Genomic DNA, 8,023 nt, shown 5'->3' with positions numbered 1-8,023 from the left:
TCGCTGGTTTTGCCCCAGGGGAATATTTCATTATTCCCAGGCAGAGACTCAACATCTTTGGCACCATAAAAATACTTCTGACCAACTGATGGTCAGATGTCAAAAATCAAAAATTTACATTTTCCCCTTAAGTTTTGCATAGGGAACGCTAAGAGACTGAATCATAGAGCAGTGCAGTGTTGAGGTCATTGTTCAGAGTGTTGCCTTTCTGCACCTGTCCAGCAGATACCATCAGACTTTATTGCCATTTGGCACCTGTTTGCATTCCCACACACCTGCTCCTCATCCCTTTATCAGCTCCCCTATCATAAATACTAGCCAGTGTTTAGTCCTGCTGCATTTCCCTGTACCTGCCTACCTGCCATGCCCTTTTGGATTTCTTTGCAAAGTCAGCATGCCCTCATGTACGCCTCATTGCTGTCCCATTGATTTCAAGAAGAGTCCCTTTAATTCACTATCCTCTTCCTCTCACAGACTTTCATTGAATATATCAGGGAAATTAACTGGGTTTATACTGATTATTGAAAATCAAGGGAAAATATATGTATAATTCTAATTAATTAAATAATCAATGTGTGTGTGTGTGTGTGTGTGTGTGTGTGCATGATCTGTGTGAGTGAATGTACATTTAAAGTCGACGTTAACAGTAAACATTTGTCTGCTGCATCATGAAAGTCATGGGTCAGACCAACGGAAGCGACATTTGATCCAGAGCTTTTCAGTTATTCAGTGAGATGGATGTGCCTGGCTGAAAATGAGAACACGTTATCCCATGTCCTTTTTCTTTTAGGTTATTTCTTTTACCAGTAATCCAGAATAATGAATAATGACCTCAGATTTTGGGAATCCAAAATGTCCGAATGACTTGTAAATTATTATGTTATTGGTTTTGTGTGTATTTTAAAGATTTTTTTGTTTTGTAAATTGAACTCTGCTCTTTTGTTATGATTATTAATCATTTATAGCTGGTGACTTTAACAAAAAAAAATTAACTACCCTCATATATCTTTTGAAAATATTCAAGGGTTTTCAAAAAACAACCTGAACTCAAGGTCCACTTACTAACTTTTTAGGGACAGTCTTCATCAACAGATGGAGTTTGCTCAGTTGTCATGGAAGTGTTAGTTTTTGTTCCCCATTTTCTCAATACTTTTAAGATATGTGGTCGAAGCTGTCTTAAAAGGGCCTTTTAAGGATCATTAACAAAACCCAACTCAAGGTCCACTTACTAACTAGTTCCAGAGCTTTCAATCCTATCAAATGGTTTTCAGCAGGGGACAGAGTTTACTCAGCTGTCAAGGAAAATTTTAAGGTTGAAGAAGTAAACTACTGATTCCTACCATGTGATACCAGTGAAAGCTCCTGTAGGTAGACCTGAAGCCGAGGCGATTCATTCTTGACCTCTGGAACACACCAAATGTGATTTTTAAAAGTTTAGGTTAAAGGTTTAAAAGTTTAAAAAGTTTGTGTTTTGTATTTTTATCAGAGTTTAAGTTCATCCTGTTTTGCCTGACAGCTGTTCCTAAGGTCGAGAATGGACTTTCAAGTGCACTGAGTGTGCAGCAAAGTAACCACACACACACACAACTCACCATAAAATCTTCCCAAAGGCACCTTGACAATTATTCAGATGCTGACCTCTACTTCAGCAGCATGCATATGGAAATAAGCCTGGAAATTATGAAGTCAACTGAATCATTTCTTGATCATAGCGACACACTTATTAAGCATTTGATTAGAGACTAATGAAAGCCTTTTAACCCACATCTCATCTCCACATTCAAGACAAACCAAGTCTGACACTAACGGCCACTTTGAATCAGGAGGTGAGAGTACTGGTCCTAAAATCCACACCAGATCTCACGGGTTTGACGTTTCTAACAAGCTGTGAGATAAAACTTCTTATGGTGTTGTACAGTGTTTTAGTCTCAAATATGGATCATACCTTAGCCTACATCACAAGTTGTTTATGATATTATTTGTAAATGAGTGTTTTTGTACTTCACACCTTTTAATCAGTAAGAAGCTCCAACCTGCTACAACAGTAAAAAGCAGCTGTCAAATTAGTGACATGTAACCAATGCAGTTCTGGGCTTGTGATGAGTCAGCAACAGTCCACTGCTGTTTTAAACCATGAAGACACCAACACATAAACAGTAGAGGTGGGTGGAGCAGCAGGACAGTACAAAGTTAGCTGTGGAGGAAGACAGATGTGAGGGATGTTTTTACCTATCTGATTTTTTCACAGATTAAAAATATTAGACATAACCAGTTGATTATGGATCTTGCCAAAATGAAAAAAAAACCTTTTACTTGGTGAGAACAATGTTATTATAATAAAAATGATGGATGAAAGTAAGAAAAAAAATATTTAATTATGCCATGCTTTTGTTTCTTTTCTGTCATTTACATTAGTGTTTGTTATTATATATATATATTATTAATATATTTATTAATGTTTTCTGTAACTTTGTCTACAAAAGTATTAAATAAATGAAGTCATTAGCCTACAAGCGTTTTAGGCTCCCGGTGATATGTGTTGTTTAAAGGCTGAATGTAGTGTCTGTGACGGTGTTCATTTTTATCCATAACAACATTTTACTGTTTTTAATTAAATGAGGAAAACCGTGCATGAAACTTCATCCATTCATTCATTTATTCATTCATTGTTCTCATTCAACTAATACTTGCTACATGTTGTACTTGGTTTCTGTTTTTTTATTGCGTCTGTTCTTACTCTTTAGCCCTGAAGAAACACAATTTCATCATCAACATTTCAGTGGCAATAAATTCTACTTTGAGCCTTTATCATTTTAAGAGCATGGAGCCACCCCCTAACGCTACTTCCAGGCCCCTCAGATTGTTGGACACGGGCCTCCCTCGCCCTCACCTTAAACTGAGAGGTCACCCCCTCTCGTCATGGCGCCCAGACTGTGGAACAGCCTCCCCATGTCTATCAGATCTGCTCCATCCATCGACTCCTTCCAGTCTCGGCTCAAAACACTTTCACATTTTTCTCATTAGAGTTTGAATCAAGATAAGTTGTCTCCCTCGTTTTGGTCTTTGTTCGTCTTTGTCGTGCTGTTTTATTGTCTATTGATGTTTTTGATTCCATTTTTTTTTAATGTGCTCTATAAATAAATGAATAACTTTGACTTTTGTTTCTTGAGCTGTACAAACCAGTGCAGCCTTTCAGACTTTTGGTCTTGTCAGTGTTTTGTATGTAGCGGTGGATTATTTGTGTTCAATCACACCACATTCAGTGCGAGTTGAAGGGTTAAGCTTGTCAGTCCTCCTCACTTTCTCTCTAACACGGACACAGATGAAACAGCAGCTCCAATTTCCACCCAAGCCGTCCGATGATTGCCATCAAGAGTCGGCTTGCATTTTGTCCTCTACTTGTCTGTTAAGATTCTATTTATTCTTAAAGTGTGTTGTTTCTTGTGGGGGGAGGGAAGAGGGTCATTGCTCAGTGATAAGGGGACTCTTCAATGCCTTGTTGATGACTGCATGACAGACAGCGATTACTTGAAATGGTAAAGGATAACAAGTCCTGCTCGTTACACTATTGTCTTCAAATATTCCCTGGTTACTTTAATCACTTGAATTAGTGAACTTTTATTTTAGGCTAGCCAGGGTAGCTGCTTTCTCCTGCAGCCTTCTTATGGCATATTCCCTTCTTTCACATTAAAGGTTATTAAGTGGCTCTCTTTTTCCGGAAGACTTTTATTATGAAACATTAAAACATTGGTGCAGGGAGGAGTTAAATTCGTTGATGGTAGCTTCAAGTGATAGTTCAGGGACTTTGACATGGGGCTTGTGTGAGGTATTCATGCATAGTCAGTGTGTTGCCTGAAGCAGATTCAGATCAGTTAGTAGAGGCAGCGAGGAGCACCAGCAGAGCGATGTGCTTCTGTGCACGGGCTGAGCAGAAAAAAAAACATGTTTTAGACACAAGAATCCAAATCCAAAATTCAAAATTCATTTAAATTTTATATAATATTTTTAGCACTTTATCTTCCCCTCAAAACAGCACTTTCCTTTGATACTGCATTTTTCTCAACCCCTGAACACACAAGCACACCGACGACGAGCACTTCAGCCGAGTGAATCAGGAAGAGCTAAACTTCACTTTGTTTAGATGGGAGGATAAAGTGTTGGGAATATTCTAACTGGAGCTTGTTCAGACAAAACAAATAACTTCATGTCATCTCTTTGGGTTTTAGTTGTTTTTTCCAGTTGGCCTTTAGTTATTTGTGTTGGCCATTATTTAAATACCAGTTTTTTATTTGGGTATTGGTATTTGTTTAAAATCTTTTCACATCGGGACTCACATCTCATCACATGTAAATGGCTTTCCACATGGTTACCTGGTATATTTTGGTGTTAACTATTGGTTTTTGATTAAGGTTAGTGGTAGGATTGGGGTAGGCCTTGTAGTTAAGGTTAGGCTAAGTAATTTATATCTTCTAAAACACAGAGCTGCTTAGAGATGAAACTGATATGTCATTAACACAGCAAATCAGTGACCTACCCAAAAATGTCAGGAGTCTTGCTTTAAGATTGAAATATTTAGCTGTGAGTGTGTTTGTGTGGACGGATGAAAGGTTTGGTCCAGTGCAGAGCGATGCCACCCTGACGGCTGGTGAGCGCAGGACGACGGCTGACTGAGAATGAATGTGGACAGCTGAGTGACCGCGGGGCGGCCCCGGCCGAGGGTCACTGTCTGATGACCTTGTGCTGTCTGCCGTGGAAAGCTGATCTGACAGTGCCAGGCCTGAGGCCGGGGACACACATGTGGGAGTGCAGATAGCCATCAGGACACAGACTGACTGACTGGCAGATGAAGTGTCAGGAGGACTGTGAGGGCTAAGAGGTATCCAGCCATTAACATCAAATCTTTGCACATCAATTAAACAATTAGTGATCTTTTTTTTTTTTTTTTTTTGAATTGGCAGTGCAGAGTTAGTCTGGTAAGTAGCTGAGACTGTGACACATTAGGTGGATCAGAGTTCAGTCCCTGCTGTTAGTCAGTCAGTGCTGAGATAACCAGGAGGGAGATCTGGAGCACCTGAGGTGTTCCTCCTGACTCTGCCTGCCTGTCAACTGCTGAACAGTAGATATAAGAGAAGACACAAGACTCTATGAACTGCTCATGATATTGTTGTAAATTAAAACTCAGTGCCTCATACAGCAGTCATAGTCATTGTCATGGCTTTCCAGGGTGGATGCTGTTTTTTGATTGTGTGGACTGTACATAACTACTGGTCAGTGACCAGTAAAGTCGTGCTAAGGCTGACTGGACAGGTAGGGCCTATCATCACTCCACAGAGACTCTGAAGGAGAGATAAGTTATAGACTATGCTGAATTACATATTCAATTTATTTAATGAAAATGTATTCTATGAATAAATGCATACATCATTATGCACACAACTCAAAACTTACAGCGTTTCAGTAGCAGAAATGTCATATACAGTTCACATAGTACAAGTGTATATTATGAAGAAAGATTAACATGTATCCTACTTTATAATTAAATGATATGAATACGTTGTTCTGTTCCTTTAACGACTGTCAACAATTACATGCTTCATTATTATACTTCATTATTATTCATTATTATACTTCATTCTCCCAAAGGGAACCTCAGTCATGAACTGCCCAAATACAGACAGTTTGTTAATTGCCCGACCAGAGAGGGGAACACTCTGGACCACTGTTACACCACAATCAGTGGTGCTTATCACGCCGTCCCCCGGGCTGCACTGGGCCACTCTGACCATGTCATGGTCCACCTGATTCCCACATACAGGCAGAAACTAAAACTGTGTAAACCTGTTGCGAGGACATCAAAGCAGTGGTGCAGTGAAGCCATAGAGGATCTGCGGGCATGTTTGGACTGCACTGACTGGGAGGTGTTCAGGACTGCTTCCAACAGTCTGGATGAGTTTACAGAGGCTGTGACGTCATACATCAGCTTCTGTGAGGACTGCTGTATCCCATCACGCACCAGGGTGAGTTATAACAATGACAAACCCTGGTTCACAGCTAAGCTCAGTCAGCTCAGGAGGCAAAAGGAGGAAGCTTTCAGGAGTGGGGACAGGGACAAGTTTAAAGAGTCCAAGTACAGGTTTAGCAAAGCGGTGAGAGAAGCTAAACGACTGTACTCTGAGAAACTTCAGCTCCAGTTCTCAGCCAATGACTCTGCTTCTGTCTGGAAAGGGCTCAGACAGATCACTAACTACAAACCTAAACCCCCCCACTCCATTAATGACTTCCGTCTGGCCAACGATCTGAATGAGTTCTACTGCCGCTTTGAAAGACAGTGGGACAAGCCTGACACTAACCTCCACATCAGAGCCACATCAGAACCCCCCTCCTCCCCTACCAAAGGAACGTCTCTCTCTATCCTGGAGAGAGATGTCAACAGGCTTTTTAAGAAGCAGAACCCCCGCAAAGCAGCCGGTCCTGACTCTGTCTCTCCATCATCCCTGAAGCACTGTGCTGATCAGCTGTCTCCAGTGTTCACAGACATCTTCAACACCTCACTGGAGACCTGCCACGTGCCAGCCTGCTTCAAATCCTCCACCATCATCCCTGTCCCCAAAAAACCAAGGCCCACAGGACTAAATGACTATAGACCCATTGCCCTGACCTCTGTGGTCATGAAATCATTTGAGCGTCTTGTCCTGTCCCATCTCAAATCCATCACTGACCCACTCCTGGACCCCCTGCAGTTCGCCTACAGAGCCAACAGGTCTGTAGACGACGCCGTCAACATGGCTCTCCACTTCATCCTCCAGCACCTGGACTCCTCAGGGACCTATGCCAGGATCCTGTTTGTGGACTTCAGCTCTGCCTTCAACACCATCATCCCGGCTCTGCTGCAGGACAAGCTCTCCCAGCTGAGCGTGCCTGACTCCACCTGCAGGTGGATCACCGACTTCCTGTCTGACAGGAGGCAGCACGTGAAGCTAGGAAAGCACGTGTCTGACTCCCAGACCATCAGCACTGGATCCCCACAAGGCTGCGTTCTTTCTCCTCTGCTCTTCTCCCTGTACACCAACACCTGCACCTCCAGCCATCAGTCTGTCAAGCTCCTGAAGTTTGCAGACGACACCACTCTCATTGGACTCATCTCTGATGGCGATGAGTCTGCCTACAGGTGGGAGACTGAGCGTCTGGTGACCTGGTGCAGGCAGAACAACCTAGAGCTAAACGCTCTGAAGACAGTGGAAATGATAGTGGACTTCAGGAAGAGCCCAGCCCCACCCACCCCCATCTCCCTGTGTGACTCCCCCGTGGCTACCGTGGAGCATTTTCGCTTCTTGGGAACCACCATCACACAGGATCTCAAATGGGAGCTAAACATCAGCTCCCTCATCAAAAAAGCTCAGCAGAGGATGTATTTCCTGAGGCAATTGAAGAAGTTCAACCTGCCAAGGACTATGATGGTGAACTTCTACACCTCCATCATTGAGTCCATCCTCACCTCCTCCATCACCATCTGGTACGCTGCTGCCACGGAGAGGGACAATAACAGACTGCAGCGTATCATCCACTCTGCTGAGAAGGTGATTGGCTGCAATCTTCCGTCCCTCCAGGACCTGTACGCCTCAAGGACTCTGAGGCGTGCAGGGAAGATTGTAGCTGACTCCTCCCACCCTGGACACAAACTCTTTGAGACACTCCCCTCTGGCAGGAGGCTGCGGTCCTTCAGGACCAAAACCTCTCGCCACAAAAATAGCTTCTTCCCATCTGCTATTAGCCTCATCAACAAGGCTAGAGAGCCCCACTGTTGCTGATCAATTGCACCAATCACCAGAAAAAATTCCTTGTATGTGAAAGCATACTTGGCAATAAAACTGATTCTGATTCTGATTCTGATTCTGATTCTGATTAACTGTATTACTGATGTTTGATTTAGATGGAAGTTGGACCATAGCCAGAATTTCAATTCCCACCTCATTAAGGAAAGTTTGAGTGTTAAACAAACAAAAATGTGACTGTTCTTTTTTTT

This window comes from Trachinotus anak, unplaced genomic scaffold, assembly GCF_046630095.1.
Source record: "Trachinotus anak isolate AG129_WGS33_773 ecotype Australia unplaced genomic scaffold, CSIRO_AGI_Tana_v1 ptg000028l, whole genome shotgun sequence".
Taxonomy (NCBI): Eukaryota; Metazoa; Chordata; class Actinopteri; order Carangiformes; family Carangidae; genus Trachinotus; species Trachinotus anak.
Note: the sequence above shows the minus strand (reverse complement) of the source record.